The sequence below is a fragment of the Apium graveolens genome, chromosome 8 (assembly GCF_009905375.1).
Source record: "Apium graveolens cultivar Ventura chromosome 8, ASM990537v1, whole genome shotgun sequence".
NCBI lineage: Eukaryota > Viridiplantae > Streptophyta > Magnoliopsida > Apiales > Apiaceae > Apium > Apium graveolens.
Window position 1 is genome coordinate 120301229 of NC_133654.1, and position 18366 is coordinate 120319594.

Below are 18366 nucleotides of genomic sequence, written 5' to 3' on the forward strand. Positions count from 1 at the left end.
TTCCAATATCAACTTCTTAAGATTTGCCTTTATTAGCAGCTTGGACAGTTTGACTGGATTATCTTAAAAACCCAGTCTCTATCTCCCCCTTAGTCTTGTTGGCAGCCATGATAAGAGGTGTAGGGATTTCAGGCCTCACAGGTTCTGAAAGTGCAGGAAGTGGAATGTTAAGTACACCCATAATGGCTCCCAAAGATATAGAATTTTGCATTTGTAAGTGCTTATGAGAGTCCACCAAGGTCTGGATAACAGTCTGTTGACTTGCTACTATTATTGTGAGTTGGGAAACTTGAGATGTCAAAGACTCATTTGCTGACTGAAGAGTAGAGACTTGACTTTGGAGAGCTTGAAACTGTAAATCTGTAGAAGTGGAGATGGGTTGTTGAGAGCTTGAAGGAAGAAAGGTACCAAAGGTGTCTTGCACAGCCTGCTTGATGCCTTCTATCAAAAGAGCAGATGGATCATATCTGCTTTGATGAAGTTGGTCTAGCTTTAGTCTTGTGTCATTAGATTTAGCAATATGTTGTTGAACCACTTCATGCATGGCCACAAAATATTGCCTTAGATTCTTGATGTGTGTATCTATAGAAGTGAGATCAAATCTTGACATTTGTTCAGCAAAATGCTGAATTCTGGATTGAATGTTAACTTGTGAAGGTATGAGCTCATCCATCTTGCCCTTACTAGCTGATTTTGTCTTGATGACCAGTTAAAGTCACTTCTAGTACTTTACCAAATTGGTGAAAAGCTTTGAGTTGAGCTTTGTAGACCTCATTAACTGCATCATAGACTTCCTCAGGAGTTAAGGCTTTTGCATTGCTGCCCAGTATGGTCAGATAGTCTTCCCTGAATTTGGCCAAAACAGCATCCATCTCAAGATTGTAGTCTTTGTTCAGCCAAGCATCACAGTTGCCATCCTGTTCAGTTTCATTGACAATTTTAGCTTGTTGTTTTTGGACCTCTGTCAGATATGTGAGCATTATGGTCTGATAATCCTGGTTGGACATGTCTGAAGTTAGCAACTGTTGAGAGATTTGAGCAAGTCCAGATTGTTGATCAACTAGAAGATCATCTACAGTTGTTGGTTGAGCTTCAGTTGCCTGTAACCATTGGGAGATGAGGTGTGGTTGTTGTAATTGAGAAGTAGAAGGTTGATCTGTTGGGTTGGATGATCTGTTAGGTTGGAGGTGGATTGGAGTATATTTTTGGAACCACCTGTAAGTGAAGTCACAGTTTGACTCATATATTGCTCTATGGTTTTGACAGTTTGTTATTCCTCACTTGTGGTGGGAACCTCCATTGGAATTGGAGGGTAGTTAGCTAGGTTACTGTTATGTACTTTATCCTCAAACCCTTGCTCATTTTGCAGTGAGCTTGCACTTGAATGTGCTAAACTTACCTTCCATATAGCAGGATCATTGGAAATTGAACTCCTAGCTTTAACTGTGAGAGCAAACTCAACTAGGGTTGTGAGAGGAGTTGTTCCCATAAGAGGAACCTCCAATTGAATTGGAGATGATTTAGATAGCTCCCCCTCAATAGTACCACCCTCAAACCTAGCAACCTGTGAAGGTTGATTTGCACATGAAGATGCATCTGTATCTATCACAGGGTCTTCAGTGAAAACTGATGAAACCCATGTGTTTGTTTTGGTGTCATCAAGGTCTACCCCAGCATGTAGCCTCTCACCAACTAAATGTGGTTCCTAGGTGGTGAACACAGTTTCTTGAACCATGTCACTTAATGTTGGCAACTCTTGAGAACCAGATTCAAGAATTTTAGTTTAGGAAGAAAAAATTTAAAAAAATAAGTTATTGAATGTCAGAATTGAGTTTTGGCAGCTCCCTCTGAATGAATGAGGGAGCTTCAAGGGATGTGCTCTCCTTGTGTGTGCCATCTTTATTTCTCCTTCCATACACTTGAATTTATTCAAGTGTTTGTGCTGACTCTGTAAAAGGTGCACTAGGGAGGGTGCTCTTTTCAATAGAGACACCTTGTTGAGAGGATGCCCCTAGAGTCTATTTTTGTCCCTCTTTTTCAACTACACCCTTTTGAGATGATGCAGAGGTGGTTTGAGTGGTCAGCTCAAATTGTTTAGCCTTCTTTGTCTTTTTGACTAAGGGTGACTCAGGTTTTGTTTTTTCCTCACCACTCTCATTAATGATTGACAGGGTTTCCTGCTTTCTCTTCCTTTTACTTACTCCACCCTTTTAAGAGGATGAAGTGGTTGGTTTCCTAACTTCTAATGGTATAGAAGAAAGGGTCTCAGCATTGGAAGGTCCCGATTGGTGTTCCTGTGTTTGTTCTTCCACAGGTTCAGGGACCATTAATGCACTAGATGTTGATGTACCTTGAGACCTCATATCAAGCTTGGGGTAAGGGTAAGTCTTAAATCTCTCCAACATAAAAAGAGTGATTCTAAGACTTATAGGTACCGTGTTCTTTGTAGTAAGTGATTCAAATTGAATTTTGGATAATTGCTTATTGCCTATTAGTGATCTATTAATACCATTATGTAAATGTATGTCCTTAACCTTATGATTTAATGTGGACATAATAAACCTAGGAAAAAATATTTCCTTACCTCGTGTAGCTAGTGGCATTGTGAGCCTGGTGCTCAGTTCTTCAAGGATTAGCAAGCCCACATTCAAATATCTATTGTAGGCTATAGAGTACACTAGCTTTTGGACAACACTTGATATGTTATCATAGCCTGTCTTTCTGTAGGTGAAGGCCCTTATGATTGAGTCAAATAAGAAAGACCACTCTCTCCTTAGATATTTCTTGTTGAGACTGGCTAGATTGAACTTCTCACTGTAATTGACAAAATCCATGAACTCATACAGTTCATGTTGAGTAGGAACCTCCACCATGTTCTCAGTTGGAATGCCCAAAGCTGCATTCACATCCTGCTCATTAAACTCCACTTGTTGGCCTCCAATGGAGCAATTTACCACTATAGATTTAGAATTGTCATACATAACTGTCCTCACCAAAGCTCTTGTCCAGAAGTCATGCAGACCATCCAAGTAAAGGATTGGGTTAGCAGTTAAAGCTCCTGCAAGATAAGACTCAGATAAAAACTTAACAAATCCCTTGAAAATATCAGGAGCTTGGTTAGCATCTGTGAAAGCAAGATAGTTAGTGCCTTTTTGGGGATTTCAGCTCTAATGTTGTTTAGTGCCATTGTAGTTGAGTAAGAGTGAATGCGTAAGAAAAATTAGAGAGAAAGAGCTTAAAAGGAGATAGAGCGGTTCAGAACTGGAAAAATTAGGTCACTTAGAGATTTCGAAAGTGTAAAGAGGTGTATGTCGAGATGTCTGGGTATTTATAGTAAAAGGTAAATGACTTATCGAGAACTAAAAATGGACATTTGGCATTTGCTTATCGAGAAGTCATATTAAGTGAATAGATAAATATCGATATGTCATTTTCTTGACTCTTATCGAGAACTAGAAAATGACTGGTCGAGATGTCAAATAAATACCCAGTTTGTCCTGAATAGACTAAATTGTTTCCAATTTTTATTTGAATAAATCAAAATAATATCAGAATGAATTTTATCAAAATTATTATACTGAAAATTAATTTATTAAATAAAATTATTTCAGTGTGAGTTACATATAAATTTAAATTAAACTTGTAGAGAACTCATACTGTTTTATTCGAGAACTATACACTACTTTTCGAGAAGTCATAAAGTGACTTATCGAGTTGTCCATTAGAGAAGTATAGTAATGACCTTATTCGAGAAGTCAATCGAGAAGTCATAATATATAACACCCCATATCCTGGGTCAGGACTGGGTGTCACCAAATAACTTTAAACAATATGAACCTGTATAGTAAAACAAATATACAGATAACCCCTCAATTCTGGATTGTTTATAGGTTATGGTATGAAACAAGAATCTAACCTTCTAAAATCTACAGCAACTAATTACAATTTTATTACCTCTTGATAGGGATAAATAAATCCTGATTTTATTAATAATGGGCTGCTGGACCCAATAATAAGATGTATAATATTCAGACCAGAAAGGTTAAGCCTGACGGACCAGATCAGGCCTGGTGGAATAAAAAAAGGCCCAAAAAGCCCTGATTATTAATTAATTTCGTAATTAATTAATAAGGGAGAAATCAGATGTTGAAAAGAGTCCCGATGAGGATATAAGTCCTTAGAGATTAGCCTCAAAGGGACCTAAAAGGATAAGGAATCAGCTTCCTACTTCCTAGGACTCCTAAGTCTATCCTAATTCAGAGGCTTATCCACCAAGTCTCCTATACCAAGTCCAATTCAAGGACTCCCACATCTATATAAGGGGTCTCACCCCCACCAATCAGAACTACGTTTTTTGACTTGATCCTTGGTAATCAGCAAGGTACGTAGGCATCTTGTTAAGGCAGATTGAGTCACGAAACACAAGAGCAGTCAAACCGAGCCTCGAAGCTCACGTTCCTTAGTATTAAATACAGCAATTATATATAGTAGTTTTAATCCATAACATTTGGCGCCGTCTGTGGGAAATACGCAACAACAACCATGGCGAGAACACGGAGAACAACCAGCACTCTGGAGGAGGGAACACCATCAGGGACAACCCAGGTGATTTCATCAACCGTGGAGGTTCCTCCCCATTCAACTTATGCATCTACTCAGGGGGAAGCCCAGACAGGGGCAACTCATCCTCAGCCACAAGGGACAACTCCCCCGACTGTTCAAGGTACGAATCCTCAAGTTCAACAAATACATATACCTGTGAATTCTCGACCCGTCGGGTATGAATACTCAACTATTGTTACTACTAACCCCCCTTATGGGATGCCCCTTCACCCTGAGGTTGGAGGAAGTGGATATGCTGGGCGAAGCGAAGCACGAGGGCGGTCGCCCCCCTATATACGAGGTTTGGATCCTATCCCTGAGGATCGGGAATTTTCTGGTCCATACACTGAGAGAGACTCCGAATCTTCGGATGATGAAGTGGCCCCGAGAAGGAGGCGTCCTGGAAAAGAGCCAATGCCCGATGGAAGGCAACGCCCCCAAAGCACCCCAGGGGCGAATCCCCAAGAAGTGCAGGAAAAGATCAGGGCTCATGAGGCTGAAATCCAAAGGCTGAGGCGTGATTTGGAGGCTTACCAAGCCACCAGACCCCACATACCTCCTAGGGGGAGAAATCCTCCTCCTATCATAGACCTGGATGGTCCGGTAAGAAGAAGGGCTGCTGTCCCAAGAACTGATCCAAGCAATCTCCTTCCCCTTGGAGATCCTGATGATCCAACTCCACCCTTCACAGAAGAGATAATGAATGCTCATATCTCAAGAAAATTTAAGATGCCCACTATCAAAGCCTATGATGGCACGGGAGACCCCGCTAATCATGTTAGGACATTCTCTAATGCACTGCTGCTGCAACCCGTGAATGATGCTATAAAATGTCGGGCCTTCCCTCAAACCCTGTCGGGTATGGCTCAAAGATGGTACAGTCGCCTACCCCCAAATTCTATTGGATCATTCAGAGAATTAAGTCAGGCTTTTATTAAGCAATTCATCAGTGGAAGAGTCCATGAGAAAAGTTCAGCATCTCTTATGAGTCTTGTGCAGGGAGCTAAAGAATCCTTAAGAGATTACCTAAATCGTTTTACAAAGGAGGCTTTAAAAGTCCCAGACCTTGATGATAAGGTAGCCATGATAGCGCTGCAACAAGGAACTAGGGATGAGTTTTTCAAGATGTCTTTGGCCAAACGACCCCCTGAGAGCATGTTGCAGCTCCAAGAGAGGGCAGGGAAGTATATCAAGGTTGAAGAGAGTATGAGGAAGACCGTAGTAAGTAATGAGCCCACTGGAGGCAAGAAACGAAAAACTGATTTGGAGTACATCGCTAAGGATAAGTATCCTAGAACTGAACAAAACCCTGATTCAACCCCCAAGAAGGGAGGACCTGGGCAAAAGTTCACTGAATACGCTAAGCTGAATGCCCCCAGAAGTCAGATTTTGATGGAGATTGAGAAAGACAGAGATATTCGCTGGCCTAAGCCCTTGAAGGCTGATCCCGCCAAGCTAGATAAGGGCAAGTATTGCAGGTTTCACAAAGATGTTGGTCATGACACCGATGAGTGTAGGCAGTTGAAAGATGAAATTGAGTTTTTGATTCGAAAAGGAAGGCTGAACAAGTATACTGGAGATGGAGGAGACAGAAACAATAATGGAAGGAAGAACTTTGAAGATCGTAGGAGGGACCAAGATGATCAGGGGCGGAATCCCCAACCTAGAGGACCAGTTATAAACACCATTTATGGAGGGCCGAGACCTCGAGGGCCTGTGATAAACACGATCTTTGGAGGTCCAACTGCTGCTGGATTGTCCAAAAATTCCAGAAAGGCATATACTAGAGAAGTTATGCATATTGTTGGAGAAGCCCCGAAGAGGGCCAGGACAGAAGTAACATTGGCTTTTGATGATTCCGACCTAGAGGGTGTGAAGTTTCCCCATGACGACCCGCTGGTCATAACGCCGATAATAGGAAATAGCCCGGTTAAGAGGGTCCTTGTGGATAATGGTGCTTCTGTGGATATCTTGCTCCACGACACCTTTCTAAGGATGGGGTATAACGACTCCCAGTTGACACCAACCGACATGCCGATATATGGATTTGCTGGAGTAGAATGTCCTGTGGAAGGGATAATTAAATTACCAACCACCATAGGTACGGAGCCAAGGCAAGCAACGCAGATGCTGGATTTTGTGGTGGTAAAGGCTAGTTCAACTTATAATGCTATCATGGGGAGAACAGGGATACATGCCTTCAAGGCAGTCCCCTCTTCCTACCATTCAGTCATGAAGTTTCCCACCCGAAACGGGATTGGAGAAGAAAGGGGAGATCAAAAAATGGCTAGAAGCTGTTATGTGGCCTCTTTGAGGGCAGATGGAGTCGGGGGGCAGGTTCTTCCTATTGAAGATATGGATGTTCGAGAAAATGATGAGAATAGAGGAAGGCCAGCAGAAGAATTGGTTTCGGTTCCTTTAGATCCCAAGAATCCTGAGAGGATGACTTTCATTGGAGCTACATTAGAGGAGCCCCTTAGAGGGAAGTTAGTGAAATTTTTGCAAGAAAATAGTGATGTGTTTGCATGGTCAGCAGCTGATATGCCAGGCATAGACCCGGGGTTAATTACCCACAAGTTAAACGTGGATCCAAGCCGGAAGACAGTGAAACAAAAGAAAAGAAATTTTGCCCCGGAAAGACAAGAGGCTATAAAGCAGGAAGTGGAAAAGCTCTTAGAGGCTGGTTTCATTGAGGAGATTCAATTTCCGGAGTGGTTAGCAAACCCTGTCATGGTGAAGAAGGCTAATGGAAAGTGGAGGATGTGTATAGACTTCACCGATCTGAATGATGCATGTCCCAAAGACTGTTTTCCGCTGCCTAGAATTGATACTTTGATTGATGCCACCGCTGGACATGAGATGCTGAGTTTCATGGATGGATTTAGCGGATACAACCAGATCAAAATGCATAAGGATGACATTCCAAAGGTATCATTTATCACTGACTTTGGTGTTTATTGTTATCTTGTTATGGCGTTTGGTCTCAAGAATGCAGGAGCCACCTATCAAAGGTTGGTGAATAAAATTTTTAAGGATCTTATTGGGAAGACTATGGAAGTCTATGTTGATGACATGCTAGTCAAGAGTCTAGTAAAGACTGATCATATAACCCATTTGAGGGAAGCTTTTGAGGTCCTGAGGTACCACAAGATGATGTTGAATCCCACGAAGTGTGCTTTCGGAGTAGGATCTGGAAAATTCTTGGGATTGATGGTCTCAAAGAGGGGAATTGAGGCTAACCCCGATAAAATAAAGGCAATCCTGGACATGGAACCCCCAAAAACTGTCAAGGATGTTCAGAAACTCACAGGAAGGGTTGCTGCGCTAGGACGATTCATCTCCAAGTCAGGAGACAAGTGCTTGTCATTCTTCAAGTCATTAAAGAACATTAAAGACTTTGTATGGAGTGAGGAAAATCAGAAGGCATTTGAAGAGTTAAAGAAGTATATGGGCCAGGCCCCGTTGTTGGCCAAGCCAGTTCTGGGTGAAGTTTTATTCTTGTACTTGGCTGTTTCAGAAAGCGCCTTGAGCGCGGTGTTGGTTAAGGAGGAACTGAAAGTCCAGAAACCCGTATACTATGTCAGCAAAATTTTGCATGGTGCTGAGTTGAATTATTCAGCCATTGAGAAATTCGCTTTAGCCTTGGTGATGGCTTCAAGAAAGCTGCGTCCTTATTTTCAAGCTCACCAAATTGAAGTGCTAACAAATCAGCCACTGAGAAATATCATTCACAGTCCCAAGGCAAGTGGGAGACTAATTAAGTGGGCAATAGAGTTGGGAGAGTTCGATCTCAAGTATAAGCCACGTATGGCCATAAAAGCCCAGGCACTAGCTGACTTCGTGGTGGAATGTACCATACCCAACCAAGAAGTCGGGGGGCAGGAAGATACCACACCTCAAGAAAAGGGAGTCGACAATGGGGACAAGGAGAAAGAATATTGGGTTCTCTATTTTGATGGAGCATCAAAAACAAATTCCAGTGGAGCAGGGTTGGTTTTGCAAAGCCCTGATGGATTCTTAATTGAGTATGCCATGAAGCTAGACTTCCCAACCACAAACAATGAGGCAGAGTATGAAGCCCTGATTGCTGGCCTTGGTCTAGCTGGGACACTTAGAGTCGAAAACTTAAAGGTCCGTGGAGACTCGAAGTTGATCATATCCCAGGTAAAGGGAGAATTTGAAGCAAAGGATGATACGATGGCAAAGTATGTTCGCCTAGTAAGGGCTGTGATGACCCAATTTAATGAATGCCATGTTGAACACATTCCAAGGGAAGAAAATGCTAAAGCAGATGCGCTATCAAAGTTTGCTTCATCTGAGATTGAAAAAAGTTCAGGAAGTGTGTACTTCCGTGTTTTGAAGACACGAAGCATAGATGTTAAACTTGTGGCTCCCGTAGGCTTGGGGACGTCATGGATTGATCCCATCAAGGCTCACATTCAGACCGGTTGGTTGCCAAGCGATACAATTGAGGCACGGAAGTTAACTGTTCGAGCACTAAGGTACTCTTTGATAGATGGGATTCTATATAGAAGATCTTTCGTGGTTCCTTACTTGAGGTGTCTCAGGCCCGATGAGGCACGCTTGGCTCTTGAGGAAGTGCATGAAGGCATTTGTGGGCAACACTTGGGGGGCAGGGCCTTGGCTCATAAGATAACTCGTTTAGGCTTCTATTGGCCAGAAATGATGGCTGATGCCAAAGAATATGTAAAGAAGTGTGATCGTTGTCAGAAGCATGCACCAGTCGCCAGACAACCCCCCGAGATGCTGACCTCTATCAACTCACCTATTCCCTTTGCTATGTGGGGGATGGATATTCTAGGGCCTTTTCCTATGGCCGCAGCACAAAGGAAGTTTCTGATTGTAGCCATTGATTATTTCACCAAGTGGATCGAAGCCAAACCTTTGGCCAAAATCACAACTAAGCAGGTTGCACAATTCCTGTGGGAAAATATTATGTGCCGATATGGAATTCCCCGTATCCTCGTCACTGACAATGGAACGCAATTCAATAATGAGGAATTCAAGAAGTACTGTGAAGAAAATGAAATTGAGTTACGGTTCACCTCTGTCGCTCACCCACAAGCTAATGGGCAAGCAGAAGTTGCAAATCGAATAATTCTGGACGGATTAAAGAAGAGGATCGAGAAGTCAAGAAATAATTGGGTGGATGAGATACTTCCCATATTATGGGCATATAGGACTACCTGTAGAGTCACGACAGGTGCGACCCCTTTCATGTTGGCATATGGGGCAGAAGCAGTAGTTCCCGTGGAGATATCACATTCTTCTCCAAGGATTCAGGCTTTTGATGAGAAAGAAAATGAGGAAGGGCAGAAGCTAGCCCTGGATTTAATCGATGAAGTGCGAGATAAAGCACATGCAAAGATAGTAGAATATCAGAAAAAAGCTTCATTCTACTACAACCTAAGGGTTAAAGAAAGGTTTTTTAAACAAGGCGATCTAGTCTTGAGGAAGATAGAAGCATCTGGTGTAGGACAAAAAGGGAAGCTTGCCCCAAATTGGGAAGGGCCGTACATAGTCAAGAGTGTTCAAGGTAGAGGAACCTACAAGCTCGAGACTGTGGATGGTTTTGAAGTCCCGAGGACCTGGCACGCACAAAACCTGAAGGTTTACTACGTGTAAGATAGGCGAAGTACGATTCTCACTTGTCATTATGGCAAGTAGGTTTAAAAGCACCTGGAAGCTTTGCTTGCGTAGGATTTTATATTCCAGTAGAATTTACATTGTCAAGTTATTATTGATTAGGGTCGAACCCATGCTATGTAAGGTTTTGAAAAACCAGACTTCATGTTAAAGAGTTTTAAGTTATTTCTATCTGAAGGATGTTTAAACACACATTAAGACTATAATGATAAGAGGCCGAAGGAGCAACATACAAAATTTAATCCCAAAGGGTAACAACTTCTGATAAAAATAAAGTTCATAAAGAAGATATACAAAAAAATTAGGCCTTGGAAGGTTAAGATTCTTCAGAACCACTATCCGACGACTCCTCGGAAGTTTCAGTCGTCTCTTCAGAAGTCTCAGTCGAACCCTCCGAAGTCCCTGTGGAAGTTCCCTCTGCAGGAGATGATGGCTGTTGAGGCACTACTTTTGAAGGTTCTTCCACCCTTGCCTTCTTAGTAGCAGGCTCGAGTTCCTCCTCAGAAGAATCTTCCTCTTCTCCATCCCTGATCATGCCAGCAAGCTTCTCAGTAACGCCTCCAAGCTCTGGAACCCGCACAGGGCAGGGAAAGGGCGACTGCTCAAGGATCTCGGGAAACTCATCCTGGATAGCCTCCACAGCAGCGTCCCAACCCTCCTTGTAGCTGACTGGGTGAAGAAGGGCGTCATGCTCCACCATCAGGTCTTTGAATTCTTGGGTATCCATCCAGCCGTCAAAGGCTTTGTCCTTCTGCGCCTTCAAGATTACGTTTTCAGCCCGGGCCGTCTCCAGGTCAGAAGTGGAAGAAGCCAATTGAGCTTCAAGGGCCTCAATTTTTTGGTTGGCCTCCTCCAACTTCTTGTTGGCATCTTCCAGGCCAACCTTCCAAGCCTTAGCTTGGTGAATTGCCCCTTGAAAATGGGCGTTAGCCTGCAAGAGAAATAGCAAAACTTTAGAAAAGAAGCATGAAAAGAAAAGTGTAAAAGGCATAAGTAAAGTGCGTACTGTCGCCAGGGCTTGGGCTCCAAAAAGCTCGTTCCCCTCTAAGTCCTGTTGGAGGACAAAGTCTTGATAGTCCACCGGAGAGATGGAATGTTTGGACCATTCCTTGGACAGGGCTGTGCTGCCCAATATTGAGTCCTTGCCCCGGATCCCCCAGGCAGGTTGAAAATAGGCCCCTGGCCTCTGCTTGGTGCGCAAAACCTGGCTGGGACCTTCCTCATTTGGCTCCATAGCCTGAAGGAGGAACTCAGGGAAGCGATCACCAAGCCTAGGATCTTTGAAAATCTTCCCAGCCCTTTTCATCCTGGTCGTTTCCAGGTCCTTTGGCTTCGTAGCCTCCTCAATCTTCTCAGCCACTGCGGCAAGCAAAGTCAGTTGAAAACTAATGGAATAAAAATGCAGGAAATAAAGTAGATGAAGGTAGGAACTTACTTTTCTTATGAACGGGCGAGAGGCCGCGTTCTACCAGGACAGTCTCCCGGATAAGATCCCAAGAATGGGAGGTGCCGTTGTCTTGCGTCAGGAGGTTGAAACCTCTAGCCTCCTCCTCAGACAAAGCTATGTCATTTGGGCTCCCATCCACGGCAATCCCAAAAGAAGATCGAAATAGGGAACCCCAGTCTCCACCCTCCCAAACTATAAACAAAAAATCCTTCTTCCACCCCAAATTGTTGTCAGGGATGGATTTCCCATTCACAATATGGGGGGATAGTGGGGCGTTGGTTGATAGAAACCCAACCCGGACTTTTATCGGGGCTGTTCTTGAACTGGAAAATCTTCCTGAAAACAGCAACAGATGTGGGGATGCTGTGCTTGGCGCATTGCGACAGATAGCATAGGATCAACCTCCAGGAATTGGGGGGAAGCTGGCAAGGGCTGATGCCTACATCAGCCAAAAGTAAAGGAATGAATGGATGAAAAGGGAGTCTAATACCTGCCCTTAGAGTATCCCTATAGACGCATAGCGCGTCCTTCTTCCACTGACAGGCCCTGTCAGCCGGACCTGCAAGAACCAGCTTAAAAGGTTCTTTGATTTTGAAGCAGCCGCTCAACTTTTCCAGCTCCTTGGGATCCCGTAAGGCGCTGATATGATCGTGTGCGTCCAGATGCGCATCAGACGGATACTCGTCCCCTCGAGTGTTGATCATGTCGATTAAGGAAGTATACCTCGATCGAATAGGAAAATCATTGGACTTTCTAGCCACGTTCATCTTGGCCAAACGAGTCATTCTTTTGTCAGCCATCTGAAAAAGGTATGAGGCACGTAAATAGGCTGTCTTAAAATGGCACACAATGGAAAAATGAACACAAAAAACAAAGGGAGAAAACTTACCTGAAAAAGCACTCCTGAGAAAGGCTTTGAGCTCCGACTTGCTGTTATTGCTCTGAGAATCTTAGCAGGAGAATGAAGAAGAAAACAAAGAAATGAGGAAGTGAGGAGTAGTGACCTTTCCTCATTCCTTTATATAGGAGGAAAAAGAAGTTGAAGGGACAAAAAGCCCATTAAGAACAAAGGCCCATGAGAAAAAGCCCAGGAAAAAGCATCTTCCAGAATATTCCTAGGAATTCTAGGGCATTCTAAACAGGGTGTGATAAAGCCCAGTAAAGAGGCCCAGTAATATTTGATAAAGCCCAATAAAGAGGCCCAGTAATATTTGATAAAGCCCAATAAAGAGGCCCAGTAATATTTGATAAAGCCCAATAAAGAGGCCCAGTAATATTTGATAAAGCCCAATAGAGAAATCCAGGCCCAAATCCAATTAGGATTTGGAAAATTCAGTTTTAGCCTTAAAAAATGTAAGGCCCAAATAAAAAGATGTAAGACCAGGATTCAGGTCGAAATCCAGGTCGTGAATCCTGCTCAAAAACTTTCGAGCAGACACCCGAAAATAACGGAGAAAAAAGACCAGGATTCAGGTCGAAATCCAGGTCGTGAATCCTGCTCAAAAACTTTCGAGCAGACACCCGAAAATGACGGAGAAAAAAGACCAGGATTCAGGTCGAAATCCAGGTCGTGATCCCTGCTCGAAATTTTTCGACTAGATTCACGAAAAAAGCGGAAAAAATAGAACTGAATTGAGGTCGAAACTTCGACTAGGAATGAGGTCGAATTAGACAAGCATTTTACAGAAATAAGGATTAAAAATCCAGGTCGAATTTCGACTAGGATCCTGGTCGAAATCCAGGTCGTGAATCCTAGTCGAAATTCTTCGACCAGGAATCAAGAAAACCAAAGAATTTTCGACCAGGATCCAGGTCGAAATTTCGACTAGGATCCTGGTCGAAATCCTAGTCGAAGGGCTCAAAATCAGAAACTAAAAGTGGGGAATTGACGACCTAGATCCAGGTCGAAATTTCGACTAGGATCCTGGTCGAAATCCAGGTCGTGGATCCTAGTCGAAATCCTTCGACCAGGATGATAAGGCTGACCCCTATTTTCGACTAGGATCCAGGTCGAAATTTCGACTAGGATCCTGGTCGAAAAAAGGGCTGGAAATTTGAAAATTCCAGAAAAATTAGGGAAAAAATCCCGGAAATTAGGGAAAATTCCAGAAAATAAGGAAAAATCCCAGAAAAATTAGGGAAAATTCCAGAAAATGAGGAAAAATCCCAGAAAAATTAGGGAAAAATCCAGAAATTAGGGAAAAAATCCCGGAAATTAGGGAAAATTCCAGAAAATAAGGAAAAATCCCAGAAAAATTAGGGAAAATTCCAGAAAATGAGGAAAAATCCCAGAAAAATTAGGGAAAAATCCAGAAATTAGGGAAAAAATCCCGGAAATAAGGGAAAAATTCCTGGAAATCAAAATAATTCCTGAATAAAAGGAAAAACTCGTTGTAAACGTGTAGGTCGCTCCACACTTTACGCAAGAACGAAACCCTGTAAGGGAACGAATAGACTTAACTTCTGTGAAACCTAATCAATGTTTCCCAAAAGTTGGGGGGCAAATGATAGGGATAAATAAATCCTGATTTTATTAATAATGGGCTGCTGGACCCAATAATAAGATGTATAATATTCAGACCAGAAAGGTTAAGCCTGACGGACCAGATCAGGCCTGGTGGAATAAAAAAAGGCCCAAAAAGCCCTGATTATTAATTAATTTCGTAATTAATTAATAAGGGAGAAATCAGATGTTGAAAAGAGTCCCGATGAGGATATAAGTCCTTAGAGATTAGCCTCAAAGGGACCTAAAAGGATAAGGAATCAGCTTCCTACTTCCTAGGACTCCTAAGTCTATCCTAATTCAGAGGCTTATCCACCAAGTCTCCTATACCAAGTCCAATTCAAGGACTCCCACATCTATATAAGGGGTCTCACCCCCACCAATCAGAACTACGTTTTTTGACTTGATCCTTGGTAATCAGCAAGGTACGTAGGCATCTTGTTAAGGCAGATTGAGTCACGAAACACAAGAGCAGTCAAACCGAGCCTCGAAGCTCACGTTCCTTAGTATTAAATACAGCAATTATATATAGTAGTTTTAATCCATAACACCTCTTTACAAACTTCCTTATCTTATTCAATCTGACATCTCCAACTTCTCGCAACAAGGATTTCTCCAATTTGTTGTCTACTAAGAGCTACTCACTTTAATCCTCATTTGAAACCGAAAGAAATAACAATTCACAAAGAAATAGTGAGCCAAAAATGCCCAATAAGTAATATAACTAATTTCCAGGTATCAATATCGAAAGAAATTTCCAGACACAATCTTTAAATAATTTAAATACATTTTTATTTATTTGAAGTAGTTGAACGAATAAAACATTGGCCTTTATTAGCCCTCACTCATAAATCAAAATCGACAAGTAATTTACTGATTCATCTTTGCAATCAGGTCTTTGTCCGGTTTTTTAATTATAGAACTTTTCAAGAAGGAATGTCGTTAATGGCGATCAACATTAAATTAGACTGGACACTAGAATCAATAAAGTACTATAACCTGTTGATCAGTCATGTCTAGTACGGACCTATGCCCAACCGCACAGACCCACGTCATAACAAGGTACCCAGGCACTATGGCCTCTGTAAATAAAGGCTTCATCCATCTCTGACCCTTAGGGTTCAGCTCATTCTTGGCCCTCATCGTAGCCATCCAGGTTATAGAGTATTTTGATATCAAATCATTTTTATTTCAAAACATCCCAATTCTGGGTTCGCAAATAACCCGGAATAATAGGTATTTGCTCAAGAGATCAATCAATAATAAAAGAACTATAATGAAGGGTATTTGCATAATTAAGAGTAATTGCAGGGAAATAGAAGACATTTAACTATTCTGAAGTTAGAAGAGGAAAGAAATACTTGCAGTATATCACGAGAAAGTTAAGGAATACTTTCCGTTGATATTTAGTAATAACACGGCCATCTTAGTCTGACGTCTCATAATCTCAGTATCTTTCTACTTTAATATGTTGCTCATGTAATTGCTAGAAGCTAGATACTCTATACTATTTGATTCCATTCTTATCCAACGTATGTTTCTTATCATCTTAAACAATCCGCATATTGCAGAGCTTTTTCCTACCGAACCCTAGGCTATCTTTAAACTGACTTCGGGACTTGGGTCTTTCGACCGAATCCTACAGAATCGAAACACCCTTAATTAGGCGGTCGCTTATGATTAACATAACCTCACTATCAATTCTACCCGTACGATTTCATAACCCGACTCGTAATTATATATAGTACTATAATACACATAATAGTTAGGGTCCATGTACTCAAACTTTGGTTCAGTATTTTTTTTCAGAAATCACATATATCCGTTGCTTCGGGAAAACATGGTTGTCAGCTATATTACAAAATATTTATCATGACACGCAAGTAGGTTCCGTAAAATGCTTATTTATAATTATATAAGTATTACGTTCAACTGGTAATCCCGACAATTACAGGATATGTCCCCGTAATTTCGAGTTAGATTTCGCAAAACTCGGGCAGCGTCTCCTCTGTTTATCGGCCTACCCGTCGAAACATAATCAACGTCAAAATCCCAACCAAATCACAATTCACAACAGAACAATCTTAATTCAAAATCCAACTAGCGATACAACTTTTAAAAATAATTAATTATTTTTATTCCGAAAAATAATTTTTACGCACTAAATTATTTGTTTTATAAATTTAAGACTCAGAATAATTCATCACAGTCCACCATCGAATCGCCGAAGCTCATCGTCAACGGCGGTAAAATTTGCGGGTACCCGATTAATTTTGGTATTCCAACGCAAATTCCACCGATTAATAAAATAATACCCCGCATGAAATATGCTTTTATCATGAATATTAATCATTTAATTTCCTGCATAAATATCAAAATTCCAAATTAAAACAAGCCCAACAGACTGTAATTCGAACAACAGAAGCAACCAAAGCAACACCCGCACACGCGCGTAGCACGCGCGCGGGCAAGCACAATACACACATGGATATATACATACATAAGTACATACATACAGTAACTAGCAGGAAAAGCAGAACCCACCGGAAAACTAAGGCGGCGGCCGGAAACGCTGAAACAGAGAGCGGGGAGGGAGAAGAATCGAAAAGGAGGAAGAGAGGGGAAGAAGGAGAGAAAAAGAGAATTATAAATAAAGGAGAGTGAGAGATCGAGAGATGTCCGATAGAGAGGCGAGAGATTTCAGATAAAGAGGCGAGGGTGAAGCAGAGGGTGGAGGTTTGGGTGTGTTTTTTTATTTCCTGCTAATCCACAGCATTACACGTATCAATAAAAGAATGGGTATGTGCCAATTTCTTTTGTAAGATTTTGACACGTGTCCCTGAAATTCCGGAGGGCCGAATTCTTATCTCGTATTGTGCAATTTATCGAACAAAGTTGTTGTTGAAAATGAACCGAAAAACTACCAAACAAGTTTTAAAATTCTCAGAATAATAAAATACTAATACCCGCATTTAACGATTTAACAAACAAACGCGCGGGTGAATTTAACCCGAATATTTTCTGAAATAATTTTCAAATTCTCGAAATATTCCAAACTTAAGGAAATATGAATTACATAATTTTTGTATCATTCTGGAATTTAATACTGAATTTACAGCAAAATACAATCAGAAAATCATTTAGGGATGAATAATTGATGGAATAATGTTTTTTAAATTTTATAAATTCTCAGGCCATAATTTTTTTAAGATAATTCCACTATTTATGGAAATAAATTTCCCATAAAATCACTTTAAAAATAGAACAAACCATACAATTTGATACCAGATTTTGATACTTATCAAAACCGGGCTTCTTATACAACACCGTATGATAAAATAATATAAAAATATCCCGTCTCTCGAGAATACGGGTTTTATTGATCTATTGAAATGACTATCGAATCGAAAATTTGGCGTCGGGACTCATACAGGTCAAACCGTACCTCGGATCGAAAAAGTCATAACACGGAAAATGTTCAGAATAATTAGATTAGGTTAGGAAAGAGCTTGTTAGTCCCTAATAATGCAACAAGAATTATAGAAGGGGGGTTGAATGGAATTCTTGAAACTTTTTCTGAATTATAAAATGTTCTAACTCAAAATATATATGTGAGTGTTTTGATTTGCAAAGTGCGGAATGACAAGTTAAAATGAATCAAAACACAAAGTAATAAATGCACAAGTCTTTAAAACTTTCTGGTGGATTTGAATGTATCCACCATAATATATATATATATATATATATATATATATATATATATATCGAGAGAACCCTGTGAAGCTTGAATAGTTCACAGCTGCTTACAAAATAAGAACAACTAAACTTACAGAAAAATGTTAAATGATACATCTTACAATTGTTTCTCTGAGAAATGTATGCTTAGTCTTGTTGTTGTTCTACTTGCTACTCTTCGTTTATATGTTACCAAGATTACACAGTAATAAGACAAGATAATAAAACAAAACCTATCAAGTCTAATACTATGCTACTTCATTACTCTATTTCAACATCTTTGAATACCTTCATAATAGCATGGAAATGGCAATGCTTCTTTGTTCTAAAAAACCCAGTTGAATCGGCTGCCACATTCCTTTTGCAAACACTCGACGCATGTGACTGAGTTGTCAATGTCAACAGATATTTG